The sequence below is a fragment of the Vanessa cardui genome, chromosome 10 (assembly GCF_905220365.1).
Source record: "Vanessa cardui chromosome 10, ilVanCard2.1, whole genome shotgun sequence".
NCBI classification, from domain to species: Eukaryota; Metazoa; Arthropoda; class Insecta; order Lepidoptera; family Nymphalidae; genus Vanessa; species Vanessa cardui.
Window position 1 is genome coordinate 6,053,112 of NC_061132.1, and position 24,549 is coordinate 6,077,660.

General features: G+C 34.1%; 1 protein-coding gene across 1 annotated transcript in view; it reads left to right on the top strand.

The window, feature by feature from the left end:
- LOC124532747 (uncoordinated protein 58-like) overlaps positions 1-24,549 on the top strand; it is a 485,187-nt gene that overhangs the window by 203,676 nt on the left and 256,962 nt on the right. The window contains exon 3 of the mRNA XM_047107802.1: positions 22,091-22,137. The gene's annotated coding sequence lies outside the window, so the exon portion shown is untranslated. The remainder of the gene's footprint in view (positions 1-22,090; positions 22,138-24,549) is intronic.

Sequence of the window (24,549 nt, forward strand, 5' to 3'; positions counted from 1 at the left end):
TTTCAAAGTTGTCGGTATTTAGTATAAGTATAGAACTAGGGTTTCACGTTTTAGGGTTAGTTGTTATGTCTCAGGCAAAAAAGTAGCCGATATCCATCCTTGGATTTCAAGTTGAAGTGTGCGCGCATGTTTTAATGTTTACCCAATAGTCAGGGGCTATCTGAAAATCAGTGCTGTGCGTTAGCACAGCTTATACTGAGATGAACCCCTTGCTAGCTACACTGTGTTCTTTAAATTTAATCATTTTTTCGTTATAATCTATGTAACGTATGTGTGTAGCAAAATAAAAGGTTTAAATGGTTTAAGTTTGCTTGTTACCAAATTTCAGTTTCAGTGATTTTGTCGTGAAAAAGCGACAGACAGACAAACAAACAGAGTTACTTTCAAATTGATATAGATATAATGTTAATATAGATAAGATAAATAAAGCAATGAAAATTGAATGAAAGGTTATATGATATAATTTCAAATAACGAACATGAATCCTGACTGGATTCCAATATAAAAAATATCTATTCGATTAAATCTAAGAACTTTCATCCACCGGTCTTTTATTAAAACAGGAAACGTTTATAAGGTTACACAAAATCGTTAACTTAGTTAAACAGCTGTTTAAAATGTTCAACTTGAAGATTGTTGAATCTTGTTAAGTTGTGTGCTATTAGAAAAAGTTTTTATAGCTACAAACAATAATAAAAGGAAAAACTTCTATTGCTAGTAGCGTAATATTGAAATAACAAAAATATATAAGGAATATAAACATTAATATAACAATAGTGTCTAATATTTTGTATCATTACATAATATAAAACAAAGTCACTTTCCGCTGTCTGTCCTATATATACTAAGATCTTTTAAGCAAGGGATTTCGATGCGATTTTTTTAGTAGATAGATTGATTCGAGAGGAAAGTTATTGAATATAATACATGGACAATATAGTAAAGAATACTGATAATTTTAAAAGTTTCTAATCCTACAAGGTATATCAAAGTAATGTGTCTGTAGAGGTTTGTATTGTCTAATGACACAAAGCTATAAATTATATTAACATGCTGCAGTATATTTAGTATCAGTATTGCATCCGTGCGAAGCCGGGCGGGTCGTTAGTTATCTATATATTAATAATTTCGTGCAAATAAGATATACTCATTATACTACCCACAATAATAGATCGTTAAAAATTTTAGTCGAGAACATATATTCGCAAAATTCGTACAATCGTCATATTTCTGTATTAAATACATAAAATTCAATGACATGACAGTTCAACGGGAGGCCATGTTTGACGTTTACGGGTGCGCTCAGAAAGTGTTTTCAAAATAATAATAATTTCATGCAGAAGTACTGCAGATTCGATGAACCTTGACTATGTTATGTTCTACATAAACTTATACAATAAAAAACACCAACGCTGATGGTTTCCACTAAAATAAACATTTGAATTGTATAGTAGCAGTATAGTATTAAATCTATGTTCCATAATACCCAGTTAAATTTCAAACTACAATAGTTGTTTAACATCCCACCCGAGATTCGACCCTACGACCTCGCGTCCCATCTTATCAGCCAGTCACTAGCAATAAGACGTTTTATACCACAATGTAAGAAACTGAATGAAATTATTGGTTATTATAAACACATACGAAATACTATGAAACAGAAATGTTAGTGTACCTTAAATTTTCATTTTAAACAAACGAGCATCTGACGATAACATCAAAGCTCTGTTCCAGGTACATTATTATAGATAGATTCTATATTTTGTATGCATACTTGTTAGCGAGCCGGTGCTCACTAACAAGCTTATATTATATTCGCTTACAAAGAAATTGCTCTTATTCAGATACAGGAGCAGGCGGATAATAAGAAGGCTAATTATAATCAATATGTACTTACCAACATTATGGCTCTTAAACATTGTGTTCTAAAGATCAGTCGTGGTTAAAGAGGAGTTCACTAGATGATTAGATTTAAAATTTTACTACACGCCGGATTCACGGATGAATCTGATCAAACAGAGGGTGATAGAATAAAAAAAAACAATCGAAAATTGACACGGATACGAGTGTCTGCATACAAAAATAAATGAAAAAAGAATGTGTTCCATTATTTGAATTTAGGCTTTCCTTTACTGATTAATGTATATATGTATATAAGACTTATATTCTTAAAAAATAGTAGTGTATCTCCCGTGAAGCTTCGTTTTTATTCAAAAGAATTAGAGTTTATCGATGTCAAATTTGTTTACGTTTATCATTTTTATTTCTTATACATCTGTAGTACAGGTATCTAACTGGCCAGTAACTTTTCTGGTCTCTTCAGTCTCGTCAATTTAGTAAATTGCAAACAAGAATCCTCTTTATTTTTCTTACCTATGACTAAGGCTCTTCAAAAGGAGACGATAACCAATTTTCTATGTAAAGCTATCGTGTTGTAATCACAGGGTCAAAAACAGCTTACGCTATTAATATATAATATGTAGTTGAAGCTATTTTTGTTTCAACCCGTAACACTTGGTAACTGACAGTGTTAATCATGCCCTGTTCTGTGATACGGCTTGACTATACGATAAAGCCATGTGTAATAAATCCTTATTTCAATAATATTTACAGTCACATTTGTGTGCTCATTAAAATAGGCTTTTGGTGGCATGAAAATATGACAAAAAAAATAATTCGTCCTCATTTAATATCTCCAACAATATATAATATCTATACGTGTAATTAAATTGGAGTGACTGTTTGTAATATTAAAAAAGACTTGTGTACGTACACGGTAGCTATATAAAAAAGAAAAATATTTTTTCCATTTTTTGTCTGTCTGTCTGTCTATCTGTTTATTCCGGGTAATCTCTGGAACGGCTGGACCGATTGTGACGGGCAGATAACTGATATATTAAATTCAAACGCGTACAAGGTCGCGGGTACAGCTAGTATAAGATATAATTACATAGTAAATTGGCTGAGGGAATTATAATTCTCCACTCCGATATCCACTGTTTGCTGATGTGTAAAAACGTAATAATACTTTAACATATGCTATTAAAAACGAAACTATATTAAAATAATGAATTAAATATAACCTCATTTATATTCCAGGTAGGTTAATATAAAATATTTAAATTTATATAAAAATATTCCAGCTTACACATGTGCATATAAAATATGCAGCCTTTTCGAAACTAGAGACACTGTGTTAGGCCATAACGTAGTCATATTGCATGAAAAATTCTGATTTATGAAGCTGTTAGCTGGCGCGTATGTAAAAATATGAACAGCTGAAACTTCAGGTCTCAAAAAACGTAGTATAAAAGCAATACAAGTAATATTTGGATATTCCAATGTTCAGGTATCAATCACCTTTTTTCAAAGGAAACGTACAGCGTTCATCATTCACCCCCGTGTCATGTGTGATCATTATTCCTCTGGTTCAAGGCACGGACTTGAGAGAAACGGGTTAAGGCTCAAGTTATAAACGATTTACGAAACCTATCTAGTAATATGTCTTAAGAGGATTTCGTTTGCAATGCTCGAAAATTTAAGTGACAGGCTCACTGTTCTGTTCAATCAACTCCAACTTTGAAAGCGGTTTGAAACATATGAAAACTTTCATTTAAATCGTAGATATTATAAGTAGAATTAGAGGAATTCTTACCTTATCTTATCATCATCAGTCTTATTGCTTGGCTAAGGCCTAATGGTTCGAAAAGAAGGTTAGTTGTTCCATTCAACAGACGTTTGCTTTATTTAAATTATGTATGATGAAAAGTAATTGTTGATTAATTCACTAAAATTTGCACATGGATAAGCGTTGGAAACGTTTTAATAACAGCAATCCTAATGAGAGGCCTATGCTGAGCGGTGGATTCTAATCAAGTGTTATTGTGATTATAGATTAGGTACGTACAATTATTAGCATTACATAGTATTAAACAAAGTCGATCACCGTTGTTTGATGCGGTTTTTTAAATATATATATATATTCTTTATTGCACTAAAAAGACATTACAGAAAATAATAAAATAGAAAAAACATGAGCAAAGGCGGACTTATCTCTAAAAGAGATCTCTTCCAGTCAACCTATGGAGGTGAGTGATAAGAGTCAATCAGCGGGCAATGTAGTGCAGACTAAAATAAGATAGATTTGATATATTTATATATAATGGATAGCAAATAAAAATATACTTCTATTTATTACACACATAATTACTTATAAAAAAATATTTATATAAATACACATTCATACACATATATATAATATATATATACATATATAGATATATATAGATATATATAATATACATAGATACACACGTATTAATATCAAAGTTTATGATGAAGGGTAAACTTGTGTCAGGAAATGCTGTCTTAATCGTTTTTTAAACATATCGATAGTAGTACTGTCCTGTATGTATTTAGGAAGTTTGTTCCATAGTAGCGGAGCTCGTACTGTGAACGACTGAAGTCGAAATTTGCTGTTACTCCGAGGCACATCGAGCATCATAGTGATACAAGAACGCCTGGAGCGGGTTGAAGGAGGAAGCAGGTTGAGGCGGGAGCTGAGGTATTCAGGAATATTAGGGTTTGTGAGAATATTGAAAAGGACCGAAAGGATGTGCATATCACGGCGAAATCGGATAGGCAGCCATTTAAGTTGAGCGCGGAAAAGAGACACATGGTCGTACTTACGTAGCCCGAAAATAAAGCGAATAGCAAGATTTTGTAAGCGCTCTAACTTATTAAGCTGTTCCTCTGTCACATCCAGAAAGCAAACATCAGCGTAGTCGAGAATAGGGAGAAGAAGAGATTGAGCGAGCATAATTTTGGTGTTGAAAGGGAGAAAATATTGGAGACGTCTGAGAGAGTGAAACGTGAAATGCATACGTTTACTAACATCGTTGAGATGAGACGTCCAAGACATGTTGCAGTCAATGATCAGGCCCAAGTTTTTTACATTATCATGATAGGCTATTGGAACCCCAGCATACTTGATACAGGGCACAGATGGCCAGTCAATTTTACTTCTTAGCCTACTGCTACCAATGATCATTGCTTGTGATTTGGCAGGGTTAACCAGTAAGCCAAAAGATTTGGCCCATAACTGAACAGCCAAGAGGTCTTCGTTTAGGCAGTCAACAGTCTCAGACAACTCACACAATTGACAATGACGATACAGCTGTAAGTCATCTGCATACAGATGAAAGGGAGAAGAGATGACACGTGAAATGTTATTAATGAAAACAGAAAAGAGAAGTGGAGAGAGTATGCCGCCTTGAGGAACACCGGCAGATAAGTTAGACCAATCAGACGATGAATTTTCTGTTTTCACGCACTGCCGGCGCCCGAAAAGATAAGAGTGAAACCAATCAATGGTAGAGGAAGAAATATTAACCGCTCGGAGGGTACCAAGAAGAATGTCAAGATCTACAGAGTTAAAAGCACTACTAAAGTCTAACAGAACAATTACAGTAAGCTTGGTGTTATCCATAGCATACCGAATGTCCTCGGTTATATTCAGCAGTGCTCCGACGGTGCTCTGTGATGGACGGAAACCGGATTGGAAAGGACACATGAGGTTGTTGATGGTAAAGTAGGAGTACAGTTGTTTGTGAACTATAGATTCTAGGACTTTTGATAGGATAGGCAGTATAGATATGGGACGGTATTGAGAACAAGAGGAAGGATTGGAGGTCTTCGGTAGCGGGATAACGTAGGCGTTCTTCCAGAGTGTTGGGAAGATATTGCACGAAAGTGAGAAATTAATAATGTGAGTGATCACAGGTGCAATATCCTCCAGCACAGGAAGTATCATATCCAGGCTAAGATTATCGCTACCGATGGCTTTTGTGGAGATAGATCGGACATTCCTCTTAACAGTTTCCTCCGAGACTGGTTCAAAAGTGAAAGGGGGCAGGTCTGGTGGAACAAGATTAGATAGATACGAAAGTGTAGCAGACTTAGTGTCAGGATCTAATGTTATAGGTGGCGTGCTGAAGTACTGATTTAGTTCATTGAGGTCCACGGTAGTTTGAAAGCTATCCGTGGTTTTGCCCACACCTAATGACCGTAAGAATCCCCAAACTTGCGCTTGGGAAGTATTCTGAAGTCTACTGTGAATATAGCGGCGTTTAGCATCCCTACACATTCTGTTGCAGATGTTACGAAGTTTTTTGTATTCGTCAAGATTTTCCTTTGATGGTAGTTTTTTATGTCGAGCTTTTGCTCTGTCACGTTTAGCCATAGTTCTTCTAATCACTGGCGTTAACCAGGGAGCAGGTGCATGTTTCATCCGTACTGGTCGAGCGGGTGCATGTTTATCAAATATTCTAATCAGCTCAGTAGTTAGTGATTCAACCATGGCATTAATATCATTAGCTGATAATAGTGACGACCAGTCAATACATTTCACATCCTCTCTCAAACGATCCAGGTCCATATGCTTAAAATCGCGCAGAAGATAAATTTTGCCTCTAACCTTTGTAGGACGCACTTTGTAAGTGAGGAAAATCAAATCGTGGTACGAGAATGGAGCAGTCATTTGACCGTGGGAGGAAACAAAATTAGGGTTAGAGACGACAATTACATCAATTAGAGTTGGTCTACTGTTGGGAAAATAGTGTGTCGCAGAGGACATGGGGAGAATGTTTAAATTAAGTGATGACGTTAGTGTTTTTAACTTTTGTGCTCTAGAATTATTCTTTAATATACAAGTGTTTAAGTCGCCCATACATATGACATGGTCATACACAGGGACGAGATTTTCCAGAACACCTTCTAATATGTCAAAATAGTTAATTTTATCATTTGGACAGTATAATACCCCCAGCAGGATCTTTTTATGGTGTAAAACTATCTCCAGGAAAAGATACTCCAGGAATCCTTTTGTTACTGAGGAGGAAAGAGAAACTACTCGGGCAGGAATGTCACTGCGAAGGTAAATCCCAACGCCACCCCCACCCTGATCAGTGCGGTCATTACGGAAAAACTGGTAGCCTGGAAGAGCACAAATAGTAGATGTAATCGACGGTTTTAACCAGGTTTCAGACACCAGAATTCCGTCAACCACGCCGTTGCTGAAGGAAGTGAGAAGATCGGAATAGTGAGCAACTAAGCTCTGCGCGTTAATATGCACTAAGGATAGGAGATTAGGATTATTAAATATTTTTGGCAGCTTCACTTCAAGTGGTTCTGAGTCCGATGACGAGGTGTTGCTACTACTACTCGAGATACTCAAGAATTCATCTGACGAGCAAGAAAAATATTCTTCATCTAAAATCATTAAACTTAAAATATATACTTATATCAATTATAATATAAATAAAAAGAATATAAAGTAAATAAATATAAAATAATAATAATAATAAATACAAACAAAAAAATAAATAAATAACAACTAATTCGAAACACAAACCTCAGGCATAAGTTGACTGAAAAAAAAATGATTTTACACTTCAAAATGAACACAACTAAAACAAACAAAAAATAAAGAAAGTGTTAAAATTTAAGATATAACAAATTAGTAGACATAAATGAAAACTATAGAAAAAACAAACAATAAAAAGAATAAAAATTAACAGATAATCTTACGGCTCAAAAGACTCGAATCCAGACTTAAAAACAATGACGTTTGACATTCAACATTGAGTTGTTAGTTGTCACTCTTTAATAATATTAAGATAAGGTAGTAAAGAAATAAAATTATAAAATTCATTTATAAAGTAAAATAGTTAAAAACATAAAATAAACAAAACGGAAATTAACTATACCCTGCAATGCAAACGTCCGTATCATCGTCATATAAACCGACTAAATTTAAATGTAACCTACAAAGTACCGGAGTTCACTTGTTGCCCTTTGGATACTGGGCGACTAATTGTTTGAGCTCGGACAATGCAGAAATCTTCTTACGAGAGTTATCGGGAAGAAGGATGATTATTTCGCCTTCTGCTGACCAGCACTTCTTCATCCCAAAGTGTTTGCGAGCTTCTATGAAGATACTTTGACGGGCCTTTGTCAGGAATTCTGAGAGAGTTATTTTAGAACCCCTGAGTGCCGTCTTGGCATTCCATACTCTGGAGCGAAAGCGTACGGAGGCAAATCGAACTAAGATAGGCCGGGAAGCATCCCTCTTCACCCCCAAGCGATGACAGGAGTCAATTAGTTCAGGTGTAGCATCAGACAACTTCAAATGGCCGGTTAATACCCCTAGTGTTTTCTTGAGGACGTCTTCACCTTGTTCCTCTTTGACACCATGGAAGAGAAGAACCTTCCTGCGACTGTGAGTCTCCATGCGATCCAAACCCATGGCGATGAGCTCTATTTGGGCCTTAAGTAGGCCCAAAGATTTCCATACAAGGGACTTAAATGCGTAGAACTCGGCGGATAGCGACTTAATTGTAGGATTAGTAGAAGCAGAGGCGCTGGCTGGTATTAAGTTCTTTTCAAACTCACCCATCCTCTAAACATTGAAGAAAGTTCCTCCATACTTTTGACCAGCTGTTCAACAGGAGTGTCCATTTTTTAGTGTTGAAAACTTGTGTGTGAGTGTAGTGATAGCCTACTTATACGAAGGTAATGTAAATTTTAAAACATATGTACTTTTGCAATAAATTAAAAATTAAATAAAAATAGAGCTTCGAAATGTATGTCTGTCTTTTTCCACGTCTACCTGCCAAAAAAAAAAATATAAACCTACGTCTTAAATATATAGACTGATTTAAGACGTAGGTTTACATTTATAATACATGCAGAACATAGTAGAGAAAAAATAACAGTTTTAGAGGTGAAAACAGGGACAAATATGAATATATAAATAATCTTACTTGGTTGACAGTTTTAACACAACTAGGTAAGTAGGTACCACCCACTCATCAGATATTCTACCGCCTAACAGTCGTACTTAATATTGTTGTGTTCCGGTTGAGTGAACCAGTATAGCTACAGACACAAAAGAGTAGAGACATAAATCTTTCCATATCCCATCAGGTGACCCTCCTGGTCGTTTACTACCTCTGACATGAAAAAAAATCATCTTTATATCCAAAAGTGCCGTGGATTGCCTACCTAAGTAAAAAGGCATCTTTCCAGTTTAGGTTGATCTATAGCTATTAATCTATGTTCCCTTGTGACCAAAATCGGCTCGAAAGGAATCATCAAATCTCTGGACGTTATCTAGAATAGATTACACTTAGTACTTTTTTCTTTTTCATCAGAAACCAAAATTGTTTTTGCTTTTTTCTTCTGCGATTCAAATTTTAGCTTAACATTTTAACACCAAATATTAGTATTATAAAAAATACTTTACCATTTCCATGGATAAGGAAACAAATTGACGCGAATGTCTGTATTAATTTTAAATCACTTTAAGCGCTCGAAAAATATCAGCCCATAAAGTATTGAATGAAAAAAAAATCGCTTTTCGCTTTTTCCTTGAGCTATTGTAATATTTTCACATTATTCGCCGGCGGGACGTCGTTGTTTTTGCATGCTATTAATTTTATAGCAAAGGTCTGATCAAAATGATTTCCTAATATTGGGTGAGATGAGCGCCCGCCATTTATTTTCATAAATTGAGAACATTTTAGGTCATTAATCATTGAAATTGTTTTAGATATTGTTGAAATTATTAGTTAAAGGTTGGGTAAGTTCTTGAATATATAATATTTTTATTACGAGCTGATGCTAATGAGAATTGATAAGCATTGAATTTTAATACTTCAATCATAATTATAATATGAAGTTAATTTATTAGGAACTATTCTATATTTTGTATTAGTAAAATAAATATTAAGTCAGAAATATTGGCATTTGTAAAGCAAGACCGAAGCGTTATCAACCTTTTTTTTTCTCTGCTGAAAAAACGTGTTACGCGCTTCCCCCACGTGGTGGTTGTGGGGGGTATGTGGGACTCTCCGGAGCCCTGGACACCGAGTGCGCCCAGGTACACCGGGTTTACCCACCAATAAACTAGCGATACTCTCTCCGTCTTTCGCCGGGCACCACGGGATCGCTTGCTATATATATGCTACCGTGGCGGAAGCGTTATCAACCTGCTTAATTTATGTACGAAATGCATGAATTAATGCATATCAACAACAACAAAAACAACAGCAGCCTGTAAATTCCCACAGCTGGGCTAAAGGCCTCCTCTCTCTTTGAGGAGAAGGTTTGGAACATATTCCACCACGCTGTTCCAATGCGAGTTGGTGGAATACACATGTGGCAGAATTTCTATGAAATTTGTCACATGCAGGTTTCCTCACGATGTTTTCCTTCACCGCTGAGCACGAGATGAATTATAAAGACAAATTAAGCACATGAAACAGCGGTGCTTGCCTGGGTTTGAACCCGCAATCATCGGTTACGATGCACGCGTTCTAACCACTGGGCCATCTCAACTCTTATCACAAAGGCAGCAATTTAAAATTTTTGGTTATTATAATTTTTATGTTACATTTAAATAATACTAATAAGCAAGGACTTTAGTACTGAAACTGTAGTAATAAATACCTTATATATCATATGTTTAATTTCATTAACATTTAAATGACTTCCCCGTATATATTAAGATCAATGAAGTAATTTCGATTTAGCTTGTAATCACTTAATCTAATGCTCGTCTGAACATTGCCGAACATTGATTAGACAGTCTTATCTAGAGAAGCGATCGGAACATCAATCAAATTGTGACAAAGTAGCGTATCTACCAGACTGCTACGGACCAGACCTAATGACCTATGAGTTTGGACCTAAATAATGACTTACTATATTGATAGCTCATTTTTTCTCACTATCTAGTTTTAAACGGGCAATTTTTGTATGATTGACCAGTTATAAATAAATGAATATTGGGCAACATCACATACATTACTCTGATACCAATGTAAGTTGCTTAAGCACTTGTGATATGGAACATCAGAAGTAACGACGGTACCACAAACACAAAGACCCAAGACAACATAAAAAACTAATGAACTTTTTCTACATCGACTCGGCCGGGAATCGAATCCGGAACCTCGTAGTGACGTACCCATGAAAACACATGTACACACTAGTCGACCACGGGAATCGTTGTGATAGGGATTTCAGTGAGTTTGGCTAGGTACCCTCTCTTTAGATATTCTACCTCTAAATAGTAATACTAACTACGGTTGTGTTCCGGCTATTATCCTGAGTGAGCTAGTGTAACTACAGGCACGAAGGACACATCGTAATTACCAAGGTTTCCGGCGCTATGGTGATGTAAGGAATGATTAATATTTCATAAAGCGCCAATGTCTGAAGGCGGCAACCAATAAACAGGTGGTTCCTTTGCCAGTTATATCTATTAAATATAATAATTCTTCATGTGTAGAATGTGTTCTTCTAATAAGTTACATTGTTGATATATTTTGTATTAATAATAGCCTTGAAATCCGGCTTTAATAATATTAATTATTTATTAAATTAATTATTTTATTCTAGATTGATTATATTGTATTACAATTGTAAAGTAAAAAGTAAAGTAACAGCTTGTACATTTTCCCACTGCTGAGATAAGGCCCTCTCTTCCATTAAGGAAGAGTTTGGAACATATTCCACCACGCTGTTCCAATGCGGGTTGGTGGAATGCACATGTGACAGAATTTCGATGAAATTAAACACATGCAGGTTTCCGTAAGATGTTTTCTTTCAGCGCCCAGCACGGGGAGAATTATAAACCCAAATTAAGCACATGAATTTTCAGTTGTGCTTGCCTGGGTTTAAACCCGCAATCATCGGTTAAGATGCACGCGTTCTAACCACTGGGCCATCTCAGCTCTTGTATTGTATAACAATATTTTAAGTGTTTTTCTATTATGTTAAAAAAATAACGAGGTGGTTGGTAGGGACTTAAATTGTTTTTATATTTTCAATTAATAATTTTAATGATTAATCTGTACCTATAACTTAAGTTATTGTATCTGAAGAAATTAATGTTTTTGTTTACATTGTATTATCATTTTAGCTATGTTAATATCAAGTATATATGCCAATGTCACGTGGGATGGTAGTGGGTCGGTACAGTTGACATAATAAATCAACTTCCAATTCAAAGCACTGCCGATTTTCAGGTGCGTCATATTTTTAGGGTACGAACACATAAAAGCTAAGTAATTGTTATTACATAGTTTGTGTGTGTGTGTGTCGAGGTCACGAGTGTTTGTTTGCTAAGGAAAACATCGTGAGGAATTCTGTATGTAGGAATAAACTTTTGAGACTTGAGTATCTAAATGCATTAGAGTAGTTACAAAAACTTCGCGTACATAGAAGACGAAGCCTTTGTCCAGCATTATCTCATTAACCAAATGTTTCAACAACAGGTCTTTCACAGATGTTAGTTTTTCGTGTTCAGTTATTTTTGTAATTGTAATTTACTTTACTATATGTAAACGTAACATAAATTCGATTACTTACGAATCTTTCTTAATTACATAGATTCTTAATTAATATTTAAATAGATAGCATTATTTTTTTAATAATAAATATTAGCACTGGTTAAAGATAAAGAGAAAAAAAATGGTACCATAACATTGGTGTTTGTAATATCATTGGGTTTGTATTTGTTTGGAAGTTTGGGTGCTTTGGACATATTGATAATTGTATAATAGAATTTGGAGATGTTGTCGGTTTTTGCAATTACTAAATAATTTTCTTTTTAAATAATGATAAGTTATGTTTGTGTATTGTTTTAATAAAATCATTGTCAGATTTGTTTCAAAATTTACATAACTTTTGATTCGTCTACTTTTCGAATTTGTCATTTCTGTTCTACATAAAGTTACTAGAACGAAATGAGGTTTCTATCGAAAAGAACCGACAAGAAACTCATTACTCCTTTTTCTTTTGAAACTTGGTGCATTTCGAAACTTGCAAGAACATCAAAGTATATTAATTCCATGCATTTTTATCATGAATATAAATTACACGGTATAATATTAAGTATTTTTTCTTAATGATTGTGCCTGTAGTTACACTGGCTCACTCACCCTTCAAACCGGAATACAAAAATACTGAGTACTGTTATTTGGCGGTAGAATATCTGATGAGTGGGTGGTACCTATCCTAGACGGGCTAGCACAAAGCCCAACCGACACGAAATTATTTTATAACTACTGTTATATTTATATACTGTATTATTTATATAACTACTGTATGTCTTTGGCGGATTTGCTCTCGTTATAAGGGTTGATCATTAGGTGAATTGCTCGATGGTTTGAAAGAGCATCAGACAGACGGACATATATACCTCCACAGTTAAATTATCAGCATAGTTTTGTACCAAAACTTCAATTATGATAAATTCGAATTTTAGTTTCATATTTATATATATTATGTACAGTGACAAAAGATCAAGTAAATACGAATAGAACCAAAAAATAATCACTGTACAAATAATTTGGAAATGCAAGAATTTCTGGAAACATTTTCGCGTTGAATTGCAATTCAGATTTTCTAGGTGTAAAATGAACTTCCTGTCCCCAGAGACGGCATTAAGATGGGGGTGTTAACTCTTTATTTTGCACTTTTATTCCAAGGTCCAAAAGTGATTACATCAAGCAATGTCCCCAAAAGTCATTTAGTAACTTAACGACATAAAATATAGAAAATATTTTTGCGTAACGTACAGACGAGATCGAGAATCATTGAGAACATATTATGGAAAGTTGGTAGTAGTGAGTCCTTTCTATAAACTAAGATTGTGTGTGTGTGGGTATGTGTGTGTGTGATTGTGTAATTTGTTAGCGGCCTTTGGCCACGTGTTCGGGTTGAGGGGAGGGTAAATTCATACCAAGGTAACCGCTCCATATTATAGGATAAAAAATACCCTAAGTGCTATATTAACATGATACCCAACCCCTAAAAGACAAGCAAACCGCGTACAACAATTTCTGGTTAATATTTCTTATAACTCAGATATTTGTGGGTCGTTGTGACCAATTAAAATAATGGGACACATCGTGAATCAAGTTTTAATTAAGCTTCATCGTTGCCTAGTCGCTTATTTATTTCCTTCTATTTTAATATCTACACTCAGGTATAAACACCGATATCATATGTGTCCATTGTTGCATTCGCTTGAATATTTGAATCTTATCGTTTCTTCTCTTCATTCTTTACTTCAGGCATCCGCTTTTATCTGTAAAGGTTGATCCAAACAGACTAAAAATCGAACCAGCAATCGTTCGATTTCCACCTTTTTCACAATCGCAATGTTAGAAGAAAATAAAATCTAGCGTTAGACCGAGAATTCCAGAGAAACTTGGTCGAAAATGTTTTCTCTTGTAAACACGGAGTAGATCAAGCCGAGATACTTTTCTTGTATTGTGTGAATAGAATACCAATGGGGTATAAAGAGCCGAGGCCTTGTGGTTAGAAGTGACTGAATCTTTCGTATATTTATAATTCAGAGGAGAACGCATAAAACATCGTGATCTAATCTGCGAAAGTCAAATACACTTCTGACATATGTGTATGAACCATCCCGCATTACAGCGCGATCGAAGATGCCAAAAAAAATAATCCTAAAACAACGAATTTTCCTGTTCAGCCCAGTTGTGGGACATATGCAAGGGGAATATTATTCGACTGGGAAAAATGAGAGGTGTCGTCAGTTGGGACGAAGATGCTCTCAATGGAAAGTATAGATACAATGATATCAAGGTGTTTTTAAAAATACCGTATCAATAAGAATAAAAATATATAGGTTAAGAAAAATGAAGAAGTATTTAAAATAAAGATATAGAAATACAGAAAGGCCGGCTGGAGAGGTAATGACGCTGTTTCCCTACGTGACCATTTTCGCCAGTTCATACTGTAAACCGCGCAAAAGGACTTCGTTCCGAAAACATTTGTATCTTTACGAATAGTCACCTGTTTTCCACCGGACTTTTAAAAGAGCTGTAACCTCACTGGCAACACTTGAATCTTCACGGATCGTCACAATTTAAATTGGTCGACTATTTGATAAGTGATAATGAGACGAATTACTTTTTTATTTTTTTATTGAAATGGTTACTCGATGATGGTACCATTTGTGTTACCTGACCCAACAAATACGGGTGTTATCACTGTTATGACTTCATTTTCAAACCGTCAATGGTCGGTTTCTAAGAATCTGTAATTGTATTGACCCATCATTTACTAACCTGGCGCTTGTAAGAAATAAACTATTAGCTAAATAATCTTTTTGAATGGAAATATGGTAAGGAAATAATTTAACAATAAAACTTTATGCTATTTTAAAAAAGTACTCATAGAGAGAGAAGAAAAATTTTCAGTTTAATGTTGAAAATAGTAACTTCTGAGTTTCTTGCCGGTTCTTCTCGGTAGAAGCACTTTCCGAACCTGTGGTAGCTTCACTTAATTGTAAAATGACGATTCAAACGTGTTTGTAAAATCCTACTTGAATAAAATTTGTTTTGATTTTGAAGTTGTGACTATGTATCTGTAATTAATTTTATTGCATCTTTATCAACTACCCGAAGACATTAGAAACGTATCAAATTTTATATTCCTTACATAGTCTATGTGCTACTAACCTCGGAACTTTGAATTGAGGTGTTATGTTCCTTGTGCCTGTAGTTACACTACTTCCTTCAAACAGGGACACAAAAATACTATCACTGCTTGGCGTCGAATGTAGTCGTGTAGCCTAGACGGGCTTGAAAAAAAGATACGCAAGATAAATAAACATAAAATATGAAATAAAAGTATTTAAATATTCAATTAAATATCTGCATTTCTAGCGGTGAAAAATTTATTTGATTTTGTTTCATAAATACCATAATATTCGTGAACAAATATTTAAACATCAGACACAAATTTAAATAAAGTATTTTTTTTAAAATTAAACCAAAAAGTTTTAATATAATGTAGTAGGTAGGTAGGTATTATGTATTATATAAACGTACCATCTAATGTTACTGTCGAATACCGTCGAAGTTTTCGCTAAATGTGATGCTCGCCGGACGGTACGTTGGTTGAACACAAAGTTTAAAATTTCGCACGTGACAATAGCTCTGATGTGGCTCACAGTTTCTCTCGACTTATCTTTAACTTTATACATATGTAGACTTCAGCAGCATATTCTAGAATATTATACAGTTTCGAGTAGTATAAAATCTTTGTTATCATAGTATTCTTTTGTTTTTTAGTTAAGTGTTCATACGAGCGACATGCCCCAGTAGTTAGAACACGTACATCTTAACCGATGATTGCGGGTTCAAACCCAGCAATGCACCACCCAAAATTCATGTGATTAATTTGTGTTTATAATTCATCTCATTCTCGGCGGTGAGGGCACACACCGTGAAGAAACCTGCATGTGTCTAATTTCATGGAAATTCTGCCACATGTGTATTCTACCAACCCGCATTGGAACAGCGTTGTGGAATATGTTCCAAACCTTCTCATCAAAGGGAGAGGAGGCTTTAGCCAAGCAGTGGGAAATTCACAGGCTGTTGTTGTTGTTGTTCATATGAGTCTAAGGTTACTGTGAAAACTCGGTTTCGGTCACGCCAGTAACCTATATAGTATCAAGGGAAAAAAATAAATGTCGCAGTACATATCTATAATATTACACAAATTTGTGCAATCTCTATTCTTTTAAACTCATAATGGAAAGAATAACACTATTCGAAAGAGTTCAGGCGCTGGACCAAAGGCTTTATTACATGCTTTCCAAGCATTCACACATACTATAGGTCATTATTTAACATACAATCAAAATCAATGTCGGATGAATCTCAAAGTATTATTATGACATATATGTATTGACACTACATATGTACGTAAAATTATTTTCAATAAACGTCATTACTTCACTATTATATAATCTCGAATTAATATAGATAGAAAAAGTTGAGACTTTTTATCTATCTTATCTTTAATAAGTATACGTAATTCTTATTGCATATCTATTTCGATTCTGGTATGTATAATAAATAGTTACGAATTACAGAATTATATTACTCTTCTTATTAAAAAACAGATGCTTTACACCAAGTGCTAAAACTGAAATGGAGCTGGGCCGGTCATGTAGCGAGATGCACCGACCAGCGATGGACTCTCAAGAGTAAGAAATGGTCCGGCCCACAGGGAAAAAGAATTGTGGGTAGACCACAAAGACGTTGGAGAGACGACATAGAAGAAACCACTGGGAATGACTTGATAAAATTAGCAAATGTTAGAAATACTTCTTTATGCATTTAAATTATAATCATATATTTAATAAACTCATATTTTCTTAGTGTATACCGTTTTCGTAAAAGTGTAATCGATTTTAGAACGTTATTGGTATGGCTGTATAAAATAGTACAAGAAAAAAACAGAAAGAATACAACACTAACATAGATATAAAAGTATTCTCTTTTACAAAATATGTTAACATGATAATAAATAAAAAAGGCTTTATTAAAAAACAATATTGTCATATGCTCAGATTAAGACATATCTCACATGTGGTATTCCTCAGATTACACAATACGTTCAATTGTTAACATTAATATGTTAGTAATCTGAACATGGAAGAGGATTAACCTATTAACGCCTATTATCTCAACAGAATTATTGATAGCGAAAGGTGATATTGATTATCTGATATACGAAAAATATACATGCCACTTGGAATATATACCATATTTAAATTGACCTCCGTGGTCGAGTGGTGTGTACACCGGTTTTCATAGGTACGCTACTCCGAGGTCCCGGGTTCGATTCCCGGCCGTGTCGATGTAGATTATCATTAGTTTTCTATGTTGTTTTGGGTCTGGGTGTTTGTGTTACCGTCATTACTTCTGATTTGACATCAATGCTCTAGAACTTCCTCATATCATAATTCTCAATCCTCCCATCATATTATATTTTTTCCGACTTCTAAAAAAAGGAGGTTATCAGTTCGACATGTATGTATGTATCATTGTAACAATTTAATTATATTTGAGTAAGATGATTTAGGATTTCGTAAGTTTATGTGTGTATGTAGGTTTGTATATTTGTCCACAAAAATCTCGAAAAGTAAAAGTCGTATTGAGATGATCATTTTTAATCTAAGTTAGATACACTTCAATTTTAACAGTGTAAGTTTCATTAAAATCAGTCTTGTAGTTTCAAAGATATAAATATATTTCATTTTGATTTCACTATTTGTTTCTAATTCCGAAATCGGTTTAATTTTCTATATTTTTATTAACTAAGTATATCATTAAGTTTTTAATGAATAAGTTAATAAATTTTCATAAGCAACAAGACGAAGGGTATTAAGTCCATAAATAATATTAAACTATAGTAACGTAACCAAGTTTTATTCGCTCTTTTTCGTCTTCTTTGCTTGTCGCTGTAAAATGAACGTTGTTTGCGAACGATGGATAACGCTTTGTAAGAAACTTTTCTTTAATATTTTTGTATCGGATAAGTCGACGAAGTTTATATGTGTAAAAACCCTTATTTCATTTCATCACTTGGTGAAACTCGGCTTACTGTGTATGTGTGTATCTTTTCCTTCATTTCAAAATGTTCGGTATACATGTATGTGTATATTACACACGCATACTAATGTTGCTTATTATAATGATCACGCACTATAAATAATAATGTGATCACGTGTGCCTTTCGTGTATCTATGTGTAAGTTATACGTACACATAATTTAATTCGCTCAAAATAATGATCACGCATTAGTTTAAGCAATAATATGTTTTTATTATGTAGATGTGAGATTTGAGCGAATAATTTTTAGTAAGTTTCGTAACAAAATATAATCGTATACAACAATAACAGTCTGTAAATTCCCACTGCTGGGCTTAAGGCCTCCTCTTCCTTTGAGAAATATTTTTGGAACATATTCTACCACGCTGTTCCAATGCAAATTGGTGGAATACGCATGTGGCAGAATTTCTATGAAATTTGTCACATGCAGGTTTCCTCACGATGTTTTCCTTCACCGCCAAGCACGAGATGAATTATAAAGACAAAATAATATACAAAATAATCTTATAATTGGAGAAAATATAGGAGTTTTAAAGATACCTAACAGAAAGTTACAGATTCATACTTTTACAAAACTGATCTTTTTCTGCGAGAGAAAATCACAAAAATATATTTTTATGGCAATTTCTAAATGTCTCGTACTCGCACACTTATTTAATATTTGTCATGGTGACGTCCTTCAGACCGATTTCGGTCACGGCTCTTTCCTCAATGACAAATAGTGCGTTGAGCAGATATTATAGGGCGCAAAAATACTTGTATACTCACATATTCTGATGGGATGGCAATCCAAAACTTGAGTGCATGAGTAACTTAACGTGATAACTAAATTCGGGATGCTACTGTGAATTTCTAGTCAGAACGGAACTTAGGTTTTTATCGACCAGTGGTCAGAAACTTTTGTTAGGAGGAGGAGTTTTGAGCCCAGAACTTCAGGATCAAATACGAGAAATGTGACAGAATAACTATGCTATATACTGTATCTCAGATTTAATATTATATATTATTCAAAGGCGTTTTATTTCTAAGCATAATTCTATTATTCAAGTATAATAAGTTATGGTTTTCTAATAAAATGCGAATGAACGAACTGTATAGATATGATTAATATCTGTTAAAAATATTCTTAAAAAGAAATGTTATCGTAAAAGTCTTTAAGATATCTTGTGATTTTTCAATAGGTATAGTAAAGGTGAAAGCCTTGTAATGTCTTCTAAGATCTTAAAGAAAATGGCGGAGGTTTTTAAGTAGTCATATTTTATTCATTTTCATGCGGGGATCCGACGGAGTGGAACCCCCACGTCTCAAGCTAAGGGTGTTGTGAAAATCGACTGACTGATTTCTTGTATAACGCATTGAGATATAAAACACTTAGCGATTTCAATACCAATATTGTAGTCCTACTAACCTAGTAACAGAAGTCTTCTCTACAAATATCAGACGATCTGTGAGAAAAATTAATTCCAAGTAATATCATTGCCTTCTTTGTGTAAGTAGGCGGACTGGCAAATAGGCCACCTGATGATAACGGTTGATTGATTTTAACGATTAGGAAGCGCCATTAACTTTGGTAACTGAAATGTAGCTATAGTTATAACAATCCAAAGCATCGCTTCTTTTATGGAATAGATTCGCGAACGAGCATATGGGCCACCAGATGGTAAGTGGTCACCATCACCCATAGACAATGACGCCGTAAGAAATATTAACGAGTCCTTACGTCGTCAATGCGCCACCAACCTTGGAAACTAGGATGCTATGTCCATTGTGCCTGAAGTTACACTGGCTCACACACCCATCAAACCGGAACACAACAATACTGCGTACTGTTGTTTAGCGGTAGAATATCTGTTAAATGGGTGGTACTTACCTAGGCGGGCTTGCACAAAGCCCCACCACCAAATAAACTGCAAATGCTACTTGTCGGTGGAATGTATGATGAATGGTACGCAACCAGTTGGATCCCTTACCAAATAAATAATAAACAGTATCATGTCTAGCTAAATAGGAAGGGAATGATGGTTCGTAACAGAATACGACCGCATAGGTAAAGTCTTTTAAAGAATGTAATCGGATACGTTATATTCATTATAAACGTGAAAGTAACTACCTTATATCGTGTTCAATAGTATTACATTTTATGTCGCATAAATGGGCGTATTAATGACAAATACCGTGACATTAAAACCTCTTTTGCTCGAATCGAAGAATATATCTGTCTATTACTTAGACACTGGAGTCCGAACTCAAATAATCCGAACTCAATTAAACAATAAAATGCTTTAAAAACTAGTTTAATCTTGGTATTATTGCAATATTATACATTGTTTCGTTGTCATTAGTAGATAGTAAGTGAATAAAAAAAAAAACAAAAGAAGATCACAGAACGTTCGATTTTACACATTACTTTTTCTATTTGAATATTGTATAAAAAGGTTTTATATATGTTGAAACATACCATATTTTAAAAATATTGTCATTGTTCCAAAATGAGAAATTGACACTTGTTTCTATCTTTATTGTGTTTTTGCTAGATGAGCCCAAAATATTATGCCAGACATCGGTATTTATTTCAAATAAAGAAATAATCTATACTTCAGTACTAATATTATAAATGTGAAATAAACTCAGTCTGACTGTCTGTTTGTCGCTCTTTCACGATCTAACCAATGAACCGAATTTTCATATAGCACAAAAATATAATAAATAAATAAAAATTTTAACAAAAAGAATAACCGACTTCAAACAAAACACTATTTTAAAACAAATAAATATGCACTAAAAAGAAATAAAAATAATTGCGTATTCAACATATTTTTTAGAGTCCTCCTAAGTAAAATGAAATAAAAAATATTAGACTACTTAAAAGTCAATTTATGATAATACAGCTGTAAGCCTATAAAGTATTTTAAATATAATATTTATAAATAATCATTAAAGGTTGTATTACTTCTAGCTGTTGAGCTATATTCAGTCACAGAATTATATGAATGTAATGAATACTTTTTGGTTTGACATTTTAATAAATAAAAGTAGAAATAGAATATTATTAAATTTGACATGGGAATTGTTAATCTGCTTTTAAAGGAAGGAAGATCGGAAGATAATGGATGATTGTAAGGAAAACTGTAAAAAATAAATATTTTAAATCATATTAAATATTGTTAATTATTTGATGTTCCTGTTTATCTGAAGCTGGGTCTACATAACGTAGTTAAAGTTACTGTTATATTTGGAGCAAAATCGGTCCACCTAGTAAAGTAGAGAAGCAACAAAAAAAAAAAACAGACGAATTGATAACCTCCTTTTTGAAGTCGGTTGAAATACTATCCCCTTTCTTCGAGAGTTTAATAATTGTTTAACACGATAAGTCACTTAAGGTCATTATTATTTAACGTTGAACTTCGGATGTGTATCTCATACGAAATTCTAAAATTTAAAGTAAGAGTTCCAAAGTGAATTCAAACGACCGAAGTTAGCGAAGTTCGTTACCGTAATAAATTGTATACACTTAACAGGAAAGTGTTAGGAAAGGTCGATAAAATTAAAATTCAATTCGGACTCAAAATTCGTTTCTGTTTCAGGTGATGTTGGCGTTGTTCCAAACAGCAAATTGCGCTGCCTTTAACGAGTGAGTACCTTTTTGATTTTAACGCATTACATTTGTCACTCTAATGAAGCTTAATCTATTTACGGCGTCAAAAAGCCTCAAATCAATGTGTGAGATAAGTCATAATAAACGTACGCAAATTTGTAGTATCTATACATATAATGAAATTGGAATGTTTGTTTGTAATATTAAAATAACCCTGTTTGAATCAATGCATATGTGTTTGTACACGGTACACATACCAAAATATTTTCTATTACAATTTTTTTCTGTTTGTCTGTCTGTTTGTTCCGGATAATCTCTGGAACGGCTAGACCGATCTATGGGACTTTCACTGGCAGGTAAATGATACAATGAGGAGTAACTTAGGCTACATTTTTTTTTTAATTAAAACGCGTACAAGGGTGCGGACATAGCTAATTATTAATAAAATAATATAAATACATATCATAAATATTGGACAACATCACATACATTACTCTAATCCCAATGTAACTAGCAAAAGCACTTGTGTTTTGGAAAATCAGAAGTAACAACGGTACCACAACCACCGAAACCCAAGACAACAAAGAAAACTAATGAACTCTTTCTACATTAACTCGCCCGGAAATCGAACCCGGGATTTCGGAGTGGCGTACCCTTGAAAACCGGTGTAGTACACAATACTTGATCACGTAGGTAGTCGTGAAATGAAACTGCAATAACATTTGCAACCTGTTTTGGCTATTATAGTGTGGTGGTGCCTTAGTAATAGAAAATAACATGACAAAATAATAATGTTGACTAAGAAAGTGGTGTACCTACCTTATTAATTTTTTTTTTTAAATGAGCTTTAAACTTTTCTAATAGGACAAGCTAAAAATAACTCTGGAATGTCACTCTATCCAGATATAAGAAAGTTGGTATACATTTAATGCTTTCAAAATATCCCGTTTAATAGGTTTCTATAATAGTCTGACTTTTCAATGTCGTAACTGTGCGATATTTATTGAAACAATGGCATTTGAGTATGAACTATTTGGTCGATATTAAATTCGGTTGCTGAGGTAGGTATTACCTTGTATAGTGCGACACAACTTAGATGTAGCATCGGCAAATTCAATAAAATCAAAATCAAAATTAAAATCAAAATAAACTTTATTCAAGTAAGCTTTTATAAGCACTTTTGAATCGTCATTTTACAATTAAGTGAAGCTACCACCGGTTCGGAAAGTAGATTCTACCGAGAACAACCGGCAAGAAACTCAGTAGTTACTCTTTTTTAACATTTAAAAAATGCAACGTCATGTTAATTAAATACAATTATTTAAATTAATGTATCCTGCTTGGAAGTCAACAGGTATTAACTCCATGCTTTTTTATCATCTAAATCGGCAGTAATACAATAAATAAAACAGCCACTAGAAATAGGTCCCTATTGCGCCATTCGGCGTTATTCAAGAAAGCAAGTGCATTTAAATCGACGTGTCAAATTGGCCATTTAGGTCATATGATATTACAAGTTATAACGTTCGTGTAAAGATCATATTCACATAAGAAATATATATTTATAATTTGTAATAGCGTACTCAATTCGGATGTGATCGGTTTTACGAAAGTTGCCGATGCTACATCTAAGTTGTGTCGTACTATTATTAATACAATGAAACAATGGTTGAAATGACAGTTTTAAAGTATATTCATAATATTGTTAAGGTATATAAGTTACTTTTCGAATTGAAATAAGAACTAATATGAGCCGAGATAGCACAGTGGTTAAGAACGCGTCCATCTTAACCGATTATTACGGGTTCAAGCCCAGGCAAGCAAAGAATTTTCATGTTCTTAAATTGTGTTTATAATTTCTCTCAAACTCGGCGATGAAGGAAAACATCGCAAGGAAACCTGCATGTGTCTAATTTCATCGAAATTCTGCCACGTTTGAGAGGCCTTAACCCAGCACTGGAAAATTTACAGGCTGGTAATGGTAATGCTACATAATCTAAGTGCTGTTCTATTGTTACATACATATATACTTTAATATATGATTATATAATATATACCTAATGACGACCTCCGTGGTCGAGTGGTGTGTACATCGGTTTTCATGGGTACGCAACTCCGAAGTCTTGGGTTCGATTCCCGGCTGAGTCGATGTAGATTATCATTAGTTTTCTATGTTGTCTTGGATCTGGGTGTTCATGGTACCGTCGTTACTTCTGATTTTCATTAACACAAGTGCTTTAGCTACTTACATTGGGATCAGAGTAATGTATGTGATGTTGTCTCATATTTATTTATATTAATAAAGAAATAAAAATGGTACTAAACGAGGATAAGATCGGACCACAGCGAACCGTGATCGCCCTTATTATAAGGATCCAGTCCTAGGGATACGTTGTACTAGGAATATATCCCTTATCAGATGGTTATTTGTCATTTTGACATACGAGG